Raw genomic sequence first — 15435 nt, 5'->3', positions numbered from 1 at the left:
TAAGTGACATCTAAGATGTGTGAAAGGAAGGCTTTTATTCTGCCAACATCCAAAATGTGATGAACAGTAACTACCAAGAATATCAGCAAGGAGCTGTTCTCCAGATGCAATAATAAAGAAAAGTCAGCTAGGGCTACAATCATTTTAAGACAGAAGGTTTTTATTTTTTCTATCAATTTTCAATAACAATTAAGCTTTCTGAACAACAGCAGTAAGCATTGGAAAACTTTTTTTTAAAAAAATGGGAAAATACCAGAGTTTATCTTATCAGGTAATAAGCATGCTATCAGGAAATTGAAAAGTTTTTGTCTTAGATTTCAAGCTAAGAACTGTGGATAATATAATTTTTGTGTTTTCCTAGCAATGGGTTTTCTTGACTCTTATAATACAGAGTATACTAGTAAGAGTATGAAATGCCTGCATAACACAATTCATTTTGAATTGTGAAAATAATGTAACTAACTCATTTTGATTCTTTTTTTAATTTGTTAAACAAAGTCTCCAGTGATCCTAATAAAAAAGAATAAGGTAGCTCTAGGTCACTCAGACAGAAATCTCTAAGTTGAGCTTGTTCCTTTAAAACCTAAAAATCTGCTTTCCTGTAGCAGTTCGGTCAATGCCTCCTTTTAGATCATGGTGTCCTTTTTGTATATTTTTTAAAGATTAGAAAATAAATATAAGAAAAGGAAGAGTTTATCCTTTTCTAAAAATTAAGTATTATAAATAGCTCACACAGGGAATTCCTACAATGTTTATTTATTAATAAATCTGTTTAAAAATTGTGATTGAAGAAGCTGACCCTTAAAATAAGTAGTTCTAGAAAAAAGTGAAAAACAGAATAATTAAAAATACTACATATATTATATATGTTTTAATATCTGTTTTAATTATGTGAATTAGATTATAATTATGTGAATTAAAACAGATATTAAAAATACTACATATGCATTTTTAATATCTGTTTTATGTGAAAAACAGAATAATTAAAAATACTACATATATTTTATATATATACACACACACACACACATACACACAGAGAAACCTTGCAGCTAGGAAAATCTTTGATTTTTTTTTTCTTTAACCTACAGTTAGGCAAACCAAATATTCTTAACCTAGATATTCTGAAAAGTCAAGGACCTATATGATGAAAGTCATCTTTGTCATGCCCTTCGACTAGTCCGAGTGCACTAGTGATTGTAATTGGTTGATCACAACCAGTTACAGATATCTTTGTTCCTTCTTCACTCTCACTACTTCATTTGATTAGTCTTAAAAAAAAACTAAATTAGCAATTAAATTTTTTATTCTCGCCAAATGTACATCTAATGGGAAATTTTCCCCTTGCTATCAGTGAGAGGCACTGTAATGTAGAAAAAGAAATAAAAACATTAATTTGGGCTTATATTCCAGATTTGGTATTATGCAAAAAAAGTTAGAGTTGATGCTCCATTACTTCATCAGTACAAACAGAATAAACTAATCCTGCACTTAGGTGATATTAAATTTTTGTAAGGATATGGTATGATGGAAGTCAAAAGTCAGTTATCAAAAAATATTTTTCTGATTCTTTTTTGTAACCCCTAATAATGTAAAAGCAATAATATTCATACAAGTCATAAAATGTATATTAAAATGAAGAACAAATTATAAAAACTGAATTAAGACTCCATATGAGAGATCTAAAGTAAATTAGAGATTATTTAGCTCTAAACACAAGTTATAGATGTGATAACTGGGCCTAGAAGAAGGAATCATTTTATTAGGGTCATGTTATATAATAATGGCAGAAATTGAATTACATCATGGTCTTCCAATGATTCCATCAGTTAAAGCTTATTCTACTTGCCTTCTGAATATCGCATCACTGATATCAGTAACTATTGATTGAACACATAAAATGTGAAGTCACAGAGCTAGCAACTAGAGATTTAATAATGACTGCAGTGATTTGAGTTCTGCTGTAAATGAGTTTATACTAACTGAAGGAAGACATGAAAGAGTAAAAAGGATATCATTAATACAATATAATAAGCTTTAAAATATAAAGAAATTAAAACCATGTTACATTGTACTCATTTTGGCAGCATATACTAAAATTCAAAAAATACAAAGGAGATTCGTATGGACCATGGACAAAGATTACATGTAAATTTGTGAAACATTCCATATTTTTTGATAATAAAAACCCTCAACAAACTAAGAATAAAAGGGAACATCTTCAACCAGGTGAAGGGCATCTACAAAAACCTACACTAACACTGAATTTAATGGTGACGCTTTCCCATGAAAATCAGGAATCAGACAAAGACGTTTTCTCTTACCACTTCAATCAACATTTTCCTGAAGAGTCTAGCTTGGGAAATTACACAAGAAAAATAAATAAAATGTATGCAGATTGGAAAGAAAGAAATTAAAGTATACTTATTTGTAGATATCATAATGATGTATACAAGAAAAAATTAAGCAACCAATAAAAATTACTAGAACTAATAAGTGAGTTCAGCAAGGTTTCAGTATACAAGATGAATATATAAAAATGAACTGTATTTCTAAATACTTGTAATGAAAACTCCAAAAACAAAATGAAGAAAGCAATTTCATTTGCAATAGTATCAAAAAGAATAAAATGTACAGAAAAATATTTAACAAAAGACGTGCAAAACCCATACTCTGAACAAAGTATAAAACATTGACAAAATAAATTAAAAATCTAAATTATTAAAAAAAATTATTTTCATATGTTGGAAGATTTAACATTATTAAGATCGCAATACTCTTAACTGATATATAGGTTCAATGAAACCTTTATCAAAATCACTGCTTACTTATTGTAGAAATTAGCAAGTTGATTCCGAAATTGTTTGGGATTGCTAGAGACCCAGAATAGACAAAACAATCTTGGAAGGTAAAACAAAAACACACCAGAAAGATTCATCTTCCTAATTCCAAAACTTACTATGAAACAGTGGTAATCTAGTTACTGTAGTACCAGCACGTGGACAGACACGTAAATCAATAGGATAGAAATGAGAGTCCAGAATAAACCCACATATCTATCATTAACTGATTTTGAACAAAGATGTCAACACTTGCCAGTGGAGAAAAATATTCAGAATTTTAATTCAGTAATAATATCTAATTATTAATCCAATAATTATATCCAATAATTATCTAATAATAATATATTATAAACTGAATTATAATTACTATTGAATTTTAAGATGATCTGGAAATTGCACAAGTCACTTTTACTCATAAGCCACTGGGACAAACTTCTATGTCCAAAGCTACCTATAAGGCAGATTGGGAAATCCCAATAACGAAACACACAAGTAATACGCAAAGGTTCTGCTACCAAGTGGAAGAAGGTGTCTGTGTGCTTGCATGTGTGTCTGTGTGTTGTGAGAGAGAGAGAATACTAAAAAACAATGGTTTGTCTCTCTCACAACTTCTCTATTAAAAATTTTCACATGATCTTTCATTATAATTGTGATAAAAGTAAAGCTTCTGACCATGGCCTAGAAAGCATTATATTTTCTGACCCCTCATCTGCTTCCACTGTCCTCTTTGCTAATTAAACCAAGCAAACTTTCCTTCTATTCCTTTCTATTTCTATACCAAGCTTGTGTAAACTTAGGAATATTTATATGTTGCCACTTACTATTCTTTCACATTCTCTCATGGTTAGGTCTTTCTCCTTATTCAATTTTGAGTTCTTCAGGGATGTTTTCCCTTGACCACTTATACTAAGTGCTATCATTCTCATGTTCTATCCTCCATCCACACAAAAGTAACAGCCAGTAACTGTAATTAGTGCTTTCAGAAGAATTATAGTAATTCCCTGATGTAATAATCATAATTATTGCCTTCAATATGCTCTCATTTGTTTGTTTACTTAATATCTATTTTTGCCCACAAAAAAAAATCCCAGTGAGAATAATCTTTGTATTTTTCAATCATCTTGATGTCAAACAAGCAATACGTAATTAAGTGTAGAATGTGTGATAAAACTAGCAATGAATGTGATGATAGAGGTAGTACATGAAACCAAAGATACATAGAAAAGGAATATTTTATCTAGGGTTGGGAGGGGGAGGGCAAGTTTCCTGGAAAATCATCCTAAATTATGATTTTAAATGGAGCCAACTGGAGCAAAGGTAAAAGAGACAATTCAAAAGGCTTAAAGGTTAAATAAAAAGGAAATATAATTTGTTCAAGAATCTTCTTAAAGAAGTGTCCTAGGGCTGGGTTCTTACTATTTGTGTCAACTTTACAGCGTTATCATTGGCAAATACAATTAATTATATATATTCAATGTATTTAATATATATACCTAGTATATCCATATACATTATGAAATTATTACCACCAAGTTAATTATCATACATATTACCACACATATTTATACCCACATTTTTGCGATAAGAATCCTTAAGATCTGCAATCTTAGCAAATTTTTAAAATATAATACATTATTTTTAACCATAGTCATTATGCTTCAATTTGAATTCTAGAATTTATCTTATAACTAAAATGTGTGCCCTTTGACCAAAATTTTCTCATTTCTCTAATCCCCCAGGCCCCAGCCCCTAGTAAGCACTATTCTACTCTGATTTTATGAGTTCAATTTATTTTTTATTTTAAAATAAGTGATATGATAATAATGAAGTATTTTGTTTTACTGTATCAGGCTTATTTCCCTTACCATAATGTTCTTCATGTTATCCATGTTGTTGCAAATTATAAGATTTGTTTCTTTTTTAAGGCTGAATAATATTTTAGAATGCGTGTGCATTTGTATGTGCATCACGTTTTCTTTATCCATCAGTCCAGTGACAATCAGTTGGGTTTTTATATCTTGGCTATTGTGAACAATGTTACAATGAATATGATACTCATTTCATTTTCTTTAAATATATACTAAGAAGTGCAATTGCTAGAGCATGTAGTAGTTATTCTTTTAATTTTTGAGCAACCTCCACACTGTTTTCCATTATGGCTATACCAATTTACATTCCCACCAACAATGTACAAGGGTTCCCTTTTCTCTACATCCTCTTCGACAGTTTTTTTTTTTTCTTTTTTGACTTTTTGATAATAGCCATTCTAACAGATGTGAGATGACATCTCACCGTGGTTTTGATTTGTATTGCCCTGATGACTAGGGATGTTGAGCACCTTTTCATATATCCGTTGGTCGTTCATATATCTTCTTTGGCAAAATGTTTATTCAGATGCCATGTTATATACAACAGAAAAGGGAATAATAAAAGTCAAGACTGGAGAGGTAAGTCAGAGTCAGATCATAACAAAATTATCCATAGTGTGGTTGTCACTTCATAAAATAATTCTATGCTCACTAATTGTCATATTCTTAATTTTACTCATATCATTAAACGGCTTAAAATAGTTTTTTAAGAATATAGCAATAGCTCTAACAATTGTAAAAATTAACCTATCTTAAGTTTAAACTTTCAGATTACATTTTCATAGCGTCTTGGTACCTTATTATCTTGTTTCATAATGAATAGTTTCCTGCAGGTGTTCACGGCATAAAATGCTAGAACATTCCACTCCAAATATTATAAGGGAAAATGTTTTAGCACTTTGTACAAGAGTACAGCAATATAAGGTCTACATATAAAATGTCACATACAATAAGCAAAAAAAAAAAAAAAAAAAAAAGTCTCTGAAAATACCATGCATAGAGGAAATAGAGTCTCTGTAATCTAAAAAAATTCCGAGGAAGATATTAAACTTCCTTTTATTCAATGCTACCTTAATCTTTTAATACCTATGTTTCTTTAACAAGGCATAAAGGTGTCCCACAGCCTGGTCTGAATGGTGTCTTTCTAAAGCTTCCTATGGAGAACTACTTCTAACAGGTGATGGAGAGTTTCTTTCCGTTGTTCAGAGTAAGAGGCTTGAAGCTCGGCAGGAGGAGCTCACCCTTTATCCTACCAATGGTAAAGCACCATACATCGGCTTTACACTGATCTTCTGAATGAGATGAAAGTGTTTCATTTCTATTATGCATTCACATTTTAGCTAGTTTTTTTTTTTAAAATGCTATGGGATAACACATTAGAGATCATATTTTCGGACATACCAGGATAAAACTGAAGCTCTAAAATCAAAATGTACACTAACCTCACTGTTAAAACTTAAATCATTTACCTTCTATACTTTATTATTTATAATAATAAAAAAGGTTTAAACTTTTTGACTTCAAATACAAGTTTTCTTCCCTTTTTCTTTTCTTTTCTTTTTTTTTTTTCCCCAGAAATAGCCCTCCTCAGAGAGTTTCTCAGTCATTTTGGGGATATTCGCATAGTGCCTAGCACAGAAAGTCACCAATGGGATCCTCTGCTGCTCTTGCTTAGCCTCCCTGCCACCTGGCCATCTTGAGCCCTATGAGATTACTGCATCCTCAGAGGCTTTTCTAAGGACATTGTTCACAGCAGCATCCGTGGTAGGTGAGAAGGGAGAAGGATCTTCTCCTCTAACCTTATGTGAGAAAGTCCTATCTCTTTAATCCACCACAGTTCAGCAGGAAGCCACAGTTAAGTAATAATGAGACTTTACTGGATGTTTGGTAATAATGAAAGGCTACTATTTTCTGGAAAATAACTTCCAATACTGTAATTCATGGACACCAACCTTCTGAGAATTATCTCTCAAGCTTGATACTTCCCTCAATCCCAGAGTCATGAATGCCTGTCAACACCATGGACATGACTCAATCTCCCTCTACTTTCCAGTGTAGTCCAAATTGTCTTCAAATTCAAAACCAAGAACAGTATTTGTTCTTACCTTCAGCATAAGCCTTTGTTTTTTTACCCATTATTGGTGGAGATTTGTCACCTCCACAATCTTGTGAGCCAATTATTTATAATAAATCTCTCTCAGGTAAAGAAAAAGAAAGAAAAGAAAAAAGAAATTAAGAAAGAAATGCTATTGATTCTGTGTCTGGAGAATGCTAATACACCACCTATTCTATCTTCATTTGAATTATGTGAGAAATGCTTTAGCGTTCAAATGTATTTCCTTTATAACAGTTTAGAACAACTCTATCTATTTATATATTTATTACAGTGATTGCTATAGGATTCACAATACACATCTGGTAGATACTATTTATGTTACTAATAGGTTTAGATGTTTCCCAATTTCTTCTCCCTCTTTCTCCAGTTTTAACTAAACCTTCCTAATAATCACATTTCCTTCTCTTCCAATTTCTGGATCATCTGGAATATTAGTAAGTCTGAACTTTCCCGCTTTAAGGAGCTGAGCTTTTGTCATTCCAGATATAATCCACACATAATGTTATTAGGCCAGTTGAATCAATATTTCCTTCATCTATTAGAAATGTGTTCTTATATTTATTTCCCAAATTTTAGTGAATCATTTAACATTTTATCTATTCTATCTTTCTTATGGTCTTCATATCCGCCCACACTTTTAAAATTTCATTATCATTACCTTAGTTTAAACTCTAATTTTGACTTAGACGTCTGTACCATTGTAACTTTCTAAATGTGTTTATCATCACATTAAAAGAGTTGTAATATCAATAAAACAAAATGAATTTCAATGAACTCTTTACAATATTATTTTTTTAAATTATGTCAAATATGCCTCAGGCAAAGGCTCACCAGAAATTTATGACAGGGTAGTGTCATTTTAAATGGCATTTCAAAAAAATTACATGGATTTTTTTAACAGTTCACAGGGGTATTATCATATATAAAATTTAAGTTAAAACATACACACAACGATATATTTTTACTGTGGCCAAACTGATCATTACATTATTATCTCCAGTTTGTGAGATATCTCTGATAGCTTTTGTTTATGTTTCTTAGTAATCGAGCACAGAAACTGTAACTCCCATTTTGTGCTTTTACATATCAGTTTCCACTGACATCCCCTATGGTTATCGTAATATGTTTTGCAGTCACATTAAATAACAGTGAATGGCATGATCATGTAATAGAGAAAGTCGTGAACTAAGCAGAAGACTTCTTCATCCACTTCTATTTTATCTCCTCTGGATACGGCTGCTTCACAAAAGTGGTTTATTCCTGTGTCAGCCACATGACCCTGAAACTCTTTCTCTAGAATTTTCTGTTACAAAACTATCCTGTAAAATGTTGTCAGCATAATCTTCCAGAGTTTCAGAAGTGATCATGTCATTCTCCTACTCTATCTAAAATGGTCTCTGACACACTTTCACTTGCAGAATAGAATTGTAATTTCTGGTTCTGACATTGAAGAATGTTCACAGTCTTTCCCCAAACCTTTATGTAGTATATATTCCATTAAGACATCCCTGTTTCCCTGGGTTATACTCAAGGTAAACCACACCTTAAGTGTATTTCCCTGGATCATTTTCTTTGTTTACATTTTCCCGCTGGCTAGAAGCGTTCAAATTTCTCTGCATGTTGAAAGCTCATCTAAACTCCTTTCTGTAAAGTATTAGCCCTACCTAGAATCTTGATTATGAAAAAAAATTGGTTTTAGGAAATTTTTTTTTAAAATGGAGAGATCAAACACTGAAAAGGAGCAATTTATTATTTCCTCCAACTGAAAAATAACAGCAAAGATTTCCTTTTTAGCAATATCTGTCTCCAGAAACTCAAAGCATATTTGCAAAGGTTTACCTCTCTTTGCTCCAATTTCTTTATATATATATAAACAGACTGAAAGAACAGAAAAACAGATAATTACAGGGCAGTAATATTTCACAGAACAAATTGAAATTGAGTAAGATATAGAAAACTTGAAGAAGATGAAAAACTAAGTCAAACTAATTTATATTTATAAACAAACTACAACAAACTATAGTTGTTGTTCACTACAAACAACAATTATACAAAAAATTCTTTTCTAATATAACAGAGTGGTCAGCAAGACAAATTGTGTGCTGGGCCATAAAGTCTCAATAAATTTAGAAAAAATGAAATCACACAGAATATGTCCTTTCATGTTAAGGAAAGTGATTATTGGATATTTAAGTTTTTAGGTATAAAGATTTTCCAGTCTACTTGAAGTTATATAAACTGTTTCACATATAGTGTAGATAATATTTAACAAAGTACTCAAATTATTTCCCCTGTTCCTTGTGTCATTTATATAGTTCATTTAACTTATCCATATGCAGTAATCACTCACTACATTGGGATTATTATGACATTAGGCAGTTATCTTTTAGACTCAGAGAGTTCAGTCACACTCCTATGGTAACACAGTTTAAAATTTTGCAATTGAAACGCATACCCTATGCACAGAATCAAGTGCATTGGTGTTCAACATTTTTTTCAAACTCTGTTCAATGTCAAGGGCCTTCTTGCCTTGCAGAGGCTGAAAATATAAATACAAAATTCCACAGACACCTTTGCAACAACAGTTATGGATAATTAAGTGTTCATCCTCAGGGACATTCAAGTGCTATTTAGAATACAGAGTGAGGCAGATGTCACTCTTCTGCTAATTTTTCAATTAATGCTGGCAAGTCCAATGTGAGGACATCTGAGATTTCATTGTCAATTTCTTCATAATAACAGCTTCCTGGGTGTGAATTTTTCTGATTATAGCTTTATCTGCCCATGGATCTGGAGCTAGGACTTGTGGTTACAACTGTCATTTCCATAGGTAGTTTTCTGATTTTAGAAAATTCAGTAATGATCCAGTGGCCCAATTCTCTAGCATCATTTTAGAAGTCAGTCCTGACAACTAAATCTATAGTTCATTTATTCAGAAGCCTTGGTGATTCTTTTGGCCATTTACATTCCTTTCTCCTGGAATTAGTGTACTATTTAAGGTACAGGCTAAACTACTTTAAAAATAAAATAAAATAAAATAGAATGGTTCAGTCAAAGTAAACCAGCATTTCATCTTTCAACTAACAGTCTAAAGGTTTGTAAATAGTCCAAGTTGCACACCCACAAAAAATTTCTAAGTGGTCATGCAGAGACCCAGTTCCCATTTTGCCTCTTGATCTGTACTCCCCTAACTTACTGACCTCACCTGCAAGGCTAAAACAGTTCACAAGGACCTCATCCACATTCGAACCGTGACACTGAGAAAGAAGAGGTAGTGGTCAAATAATCTTCTTGTAAGGATGACATACAAAAGTTGCAATTCCCAATTCTTTTAAAATTCATTGGTAGTTAGTTACCTAGTCATAAAGCTTCAACTGTTGAAAGATAAGTTAGGAAATACAATGCCAAATGGGTACTGTATGCTATGTCAAAAACCTCGGGGGATTATCGAATAAGAGAATGGGTATTGAGGTACAATTACAGTATTTGTCACAATAAGTTAAATAAATTCCATTCTCAACAGTGAAACATGAGAAATACATGCTGGGTTGCAATGATTTGTATAATAGTGTGCTCTCCATAGTAATGTAATTTATTCATTCCTTGAATTAATGTGTATTGACACCTACCATATCAAGTTATATAAAAACCGTGGTTGCTACCCAGAGGAAACTTATTAAACAATGTTAAACACAGATAAGTAGACAGTACAAATAATAATGTAGCTAATACTTTGAGTCCATTTATATGTCATGCTATTTAACTGCTTTATGATTTTGTTAATTTTGTAAATTCCAATAATTTAACGAGGTATTTATTATTATATCCATCTTAATGTTAAGAATTCTGAGACACAGACAACTTATATTACCTGTATAAGATCATAGAGGTAATTGGAGAAAGAGAGTTCAAATTAAGATATTATTTTCCCAGATTAATGCACTTAATCATTATGTCATACTGGGTTCCACTATATATGGAAAAGTACTCAGATTAAGAAATTACTGAACACCACAGATGCTTGTAGGACAAAAAGTTAAAGTGATATTTTGGCATTAGTTGTGGTTCTGGTTGCAATGTGAAGGTGGGGAGGATGTTGTATATTCATACAATGTGATACTTCTTAGAGATAAAAGGAACAAATTACTGCTACATGAAAAACCAGATAAGAATCTCAAAAACAAGAGTGTATATTGTAAAATCCTAATTATATGAAGTTCTAAAGGGACAACATTAATTTGGTGTGAAAAATAAAATATCAGAACAGATGTACCCTCGAGGAGGATGGCTGCACATACCCTCTAGAAATGCGGCTGACTGACTGAAGAGGGCAAAAGAGAAATATCTGGGGGTGAGAGAAAAGTGCTATAATTGAAAAGCATTTGATGAGCAGTTGATGTTAAATCTACTTATATTTTAGAGTCAAATTGTGCATTTCACTTGGTGTACATTTTCCCTGTAATTACAAGCTTTTGAATGCTAGTAGTGGTGAAGATTAAATATTTTGTAATACTAGGTCTGAAGAAACAAGGAAATATATTAAGGTTATAAAACAGAAAATCATTAAAACTTCCTTTCTTTTTTAAATTTTTGTATAACTCAGGATAATATTTATTTTTTATTTTTTATTGAGGATATATATGTATACATACATATAATGTATTGTCTTTACCATTTTTAAGGGTACAGTTTAGTGGTAATAAATACATTCATATTGTTTTATTTCCTTTTATCCTTGTCTACTACCTTCCCTTCCCAGCCTCTGGTAACCACCAATCTACTCTCTATCTTCATGAGCTCTACTTTTTTAGTTCCCACATATAAACGAGATCATGCAATATTTGTTTTTCTTTGTTTGGCTTATTTCACTTAACATAATGGCCTCCATTTCCATCCATGTTACTGAAAATGACAGGATTTCCTTCTCTTTTATGGTTGAATAATATTCCATTGAGTATATGTAACACATTTTCTTTTTTAAAATTATACTTTATGTTCTAGGGTACATGTGCACAACGTGCAGCTTTGTTACATATGTATACATGTGTCATATTGGAAAGCTGCACCGATTAACTCGTCATTTACATTAAGTATATCCCCTAATGCTATCCCTCCTCCCTCCCCCAACCCCACAACAGGCCCTGGTGTGTGATGTTCTCCTTCCTGTGTCCAAGTGTTAACATAGGTAGGCCATAGAGAAATGGAAGAAGACAGAAAATAGTTAATAATCTCTATCTGATTTTTGGCTTGATCAACTGAAAAAATGTAGGTGCTGTCTACAGAGATAAAAGAATGGAGAAAGAAGGAGTAGGGAAAATATCTAAAGGAAACAGATGTTGATGAATATTGAATCCAAGCGAGTGGATGAATTCTCCTAGATAAAGGATATGAATTAAGAAAGGCAAAAATAATATTTTAGTGTGATTGATATTTGTGGAAAAATACAACTTACATGGAGAATCAGGATTGAATATCCAGAAAGCAGTTCTAACAAGAGAAATGGCATGATTGTACTTTTTTCTACATAACATTGGTTCTCAAACTTTAGTATGCCTTGACATTACACACCTGCAAGGGTTTCTAAAGTACAGATTTTCACAGATTATTGGATTCTAACTCCAGTTTCTAATTCAGCTATCTTAATGTCAATTATTTTTTGTGAGATGATGAATATTAAGATAACTGAAACAAACTGAAATGACCCAGTCATAATCTGTTTTATATCTTGATGGAAACGCATAAAGACTACTCCTGAAATGAAATATGTGTCATTGTACATGGAGTTATATACACATACGAATATACACACATATATGTGTATAAATATAGATGTGTGTATGTGATATAATCTTTCCAATTTTTTATATTCTCCCAAGTTTACTATGACAAGCCTTTTCTTCTGTTTACCTGTGATAATTGACTATATTTGTTATAATAAAATTAATAAAGATATTCTTATATAGTAATAATTCTGTGATCCATTTTTTTCACAAAAGAATCATAACTGTGTCTCTCCAGTGTCTAATATTTTTGCTTTCTAAATTAATAATTATATTTTATACTTTCTCTTTTGAGGCTTGCTTTAACCTTTACTTTTAATGGCAAAACCACAATTACTTTTGCAACAACCTAATAATAATAACAGGAAAAATAAATAGATGCTGACCTGACATTCTAATTGTTATAGTAGTTATAACTGTTATCATAGTTATAATGTCAGGTCTGCATCTATTTATTTTTCTAGTTATTCCTATTAGGTTGGTGCAAAAGTAATTGTAGTTTTGCCATTAAAAATATTAGACAAGTTGACTCTTAAATTAATGGTATAACAAGACACCAAGACGTTATTGGATTTGTGAATATTTCCGGTTATGTTGTTGAAGAGCATAACATAAAAGAACATTTTGCCTTTTCTTTTACTGATTTTCTGTTGCATATTATCTACTTCACTTTAAAAACTACTGATAGATCTTATAGATCTGTTCAACTTGATAGCTGGGTATTAAATCTCTCCTATCCTATATACTTCATATTGTATTTTGTATTGGGAGAGTATCCATAGAATAATTATAAACTATGGTATTTTTTAAAACTAGTTAATAATCTAACAAACTCCATTGGACATAATATCTAGTTTCAAATTCTCATCTACATGTTAGGGTTATATTTCGGGATATGTCTCTCTAAAAATTTTAATGCTTACGAGAAATGTAATTTTCCTTCTATATATCTCACCCATGTTGATGTAATGTAACCCATTTTTATTGAGTACCTCACTATGATAGTTCTCAATTATAATAAATAAACAATGTACTAATTTTCACCCAACCAGTTGCTTTTGGAAACTTGAAATGTCCTGAGAATGCAGAAAACATAATCTTATAAACATTCAGGATCACAGAAATCAGATACTGTATGGCCTCTGACAGGAATCTCTGAATCTCTTTGAGTACAATTATTATAGTTTTGAGGCACTTTGGGTTACTGTCGTTCTACAGGCCCATCATTATCTACCACAGGCACTGCTGCCACCTTTTCTCTCTGTCTTTGTCCGTCATTGGGTTGAGATTCCATAACTGCAAAGTAGTCTGAGACCTTAAAGGTTCTAGTTGTGTCTCTGTAAATTTTGAGCTAAATTTCAATAGAGGAAAACAAAGTTACAGCACTTGTGATTTATTATCTTACAGTTTTAAATGATCTAAATCTTTAGAGAGCTATAACAAATAGTAGATATTCCAAAAATTTTAGCTGAATCTGAACCTACATATATAAAGTAATCAGAGCTTAAACAAATGAGATAACAATGTAAGGCAACATGAAATTAAAAAGGATAGAGATGAGAGTGAGATTATCATAAAAGGGAAAATAATACTGCCTGAAGAAACAAATCTTATAACTAAAGGCTAGACCAACAAGTAATGTTTTATAAATGTAATTAAACCTAGAAACTTGAAGTCACTGGGAAATCACCAAATATTATTTTTTTTTACTAGATAATAAGTTAAAATCCAGTGTGTTGGTAATACACGCTGAAGAGGCTTATCTACATCATTTTTTGTTCAGAAAAATGTACTTGGAACTTGATGTTAGGCACTAGGGATTCAGTAGTGATAAGTTACAAAATTGTCCTATAAGGGATATATTAGATTGGTGCAAAAGTTTTTACCATTAATTCCAATGGTAAAAATCACAAGTACTTTGTACCAACCTAATACTATATACATTGAAAGAGATTCGAAATATTAGAATAAATATTTATAGTTAGTTTTAGGTACATTATAATTGCATGAAATAATATACTAACCTTGATTTCAGATGGCATTTTTGAAAAATTGAAAGCTTTTTAAAACCTAAACTGCTATCTTTAATTTCTCTTTCTACAATTAATTTCATTATTCTTAAGAAAATCTATGCTACTTTATACAAAAATACACTGTTAATAATGACCTCTGCAAATTTCTCTAATTCATAAATTTATCAATATTTGCTCCAATCTTGTCATAATTTTATTCTTTTATTTCTTCTCTGCCTTGTTTCTTGATAAAATAGCTTTTATTTCTTCATTTTCTTTATGTAACTCATTACATTCTGACATCTTTCTGCAAAATTATACTCTGATTACACTTACTAAAATTGCTAAGAATTTAGAAGTCCAACTGTCTTTAACAAATTTATTTCTATTTTGTTTTTTGCATCATTTAACAATTATTCTGTCTTCTTTATGTCTGTTTTTTTTTTCTTTTTAATCAATCTTCCAGGTGTCATCCATGTGTTAGAAATAAATAGGCAAGACAAAAATTATTCCAGAATAACATTGCTACAAAAGTCAAGAGACAAGATACAAAGAGGAATGTCCAACTATTACATATTTATAAATATTAAAAAGAAAAAGATATAAAGAAGAGGCAGAGGAATTGTTAAATCACGCAAAATGGAATAGAAATAAATTTGTTAAAGACATTTGGACTTCTAAACTTTCAGTAATTTTAGTAAGTAGAATTAGAGTATAAATGAGCCCCAAACAGGGTGTCACAGTCCTGGCTCAGGGAGCTTCCACCTCTCGGCTCCCTGAAGGGCTGCAGCTCTTCTCTCCTTCATGCTGCCAGCA

General features: G+C 31.4%; 1 non-coding gene across 1 annotated transcript; it reads left to right on the top strand.

Moving 5' to 3' along the window:
- Nucleotides 1-2073: 2073 nt before the first annotated feature.
- On the top strand, nucleotides 2074-2176 carry LOC114678529 (U6 spliceosomal RNA). The gene has a single exon (XR_003729968.2). It is a non-coding gene; the product is annotated as a U6 spliceosomal RNA (small nuclear RNA).
- The last annotated feature ends 13259 nt before the right edge of the window (nucleotides 2177-15435 follow it).

The sequence above is a fragment of the Macaca mulatta genome, chromosome 5 (genome assembly GCF_049350105.2).
Source record: "Macaca mulatta isolate MMU2019108-1 chromosome 5, T2T-MMU8v2.0, whole genome shotgun sequence".
Taxonomy (NCBI): domain Eukaryota; kingdom Metazoa; phylum Chordata; class Mammalia; order Primates; family Cercopithecidae; genus Macaca; species Macaca mulatta.
Note: the sequence above shows the minus strand (reverse complement) of the source record. Positions and strands in the feature narration are given on the sequence as shown.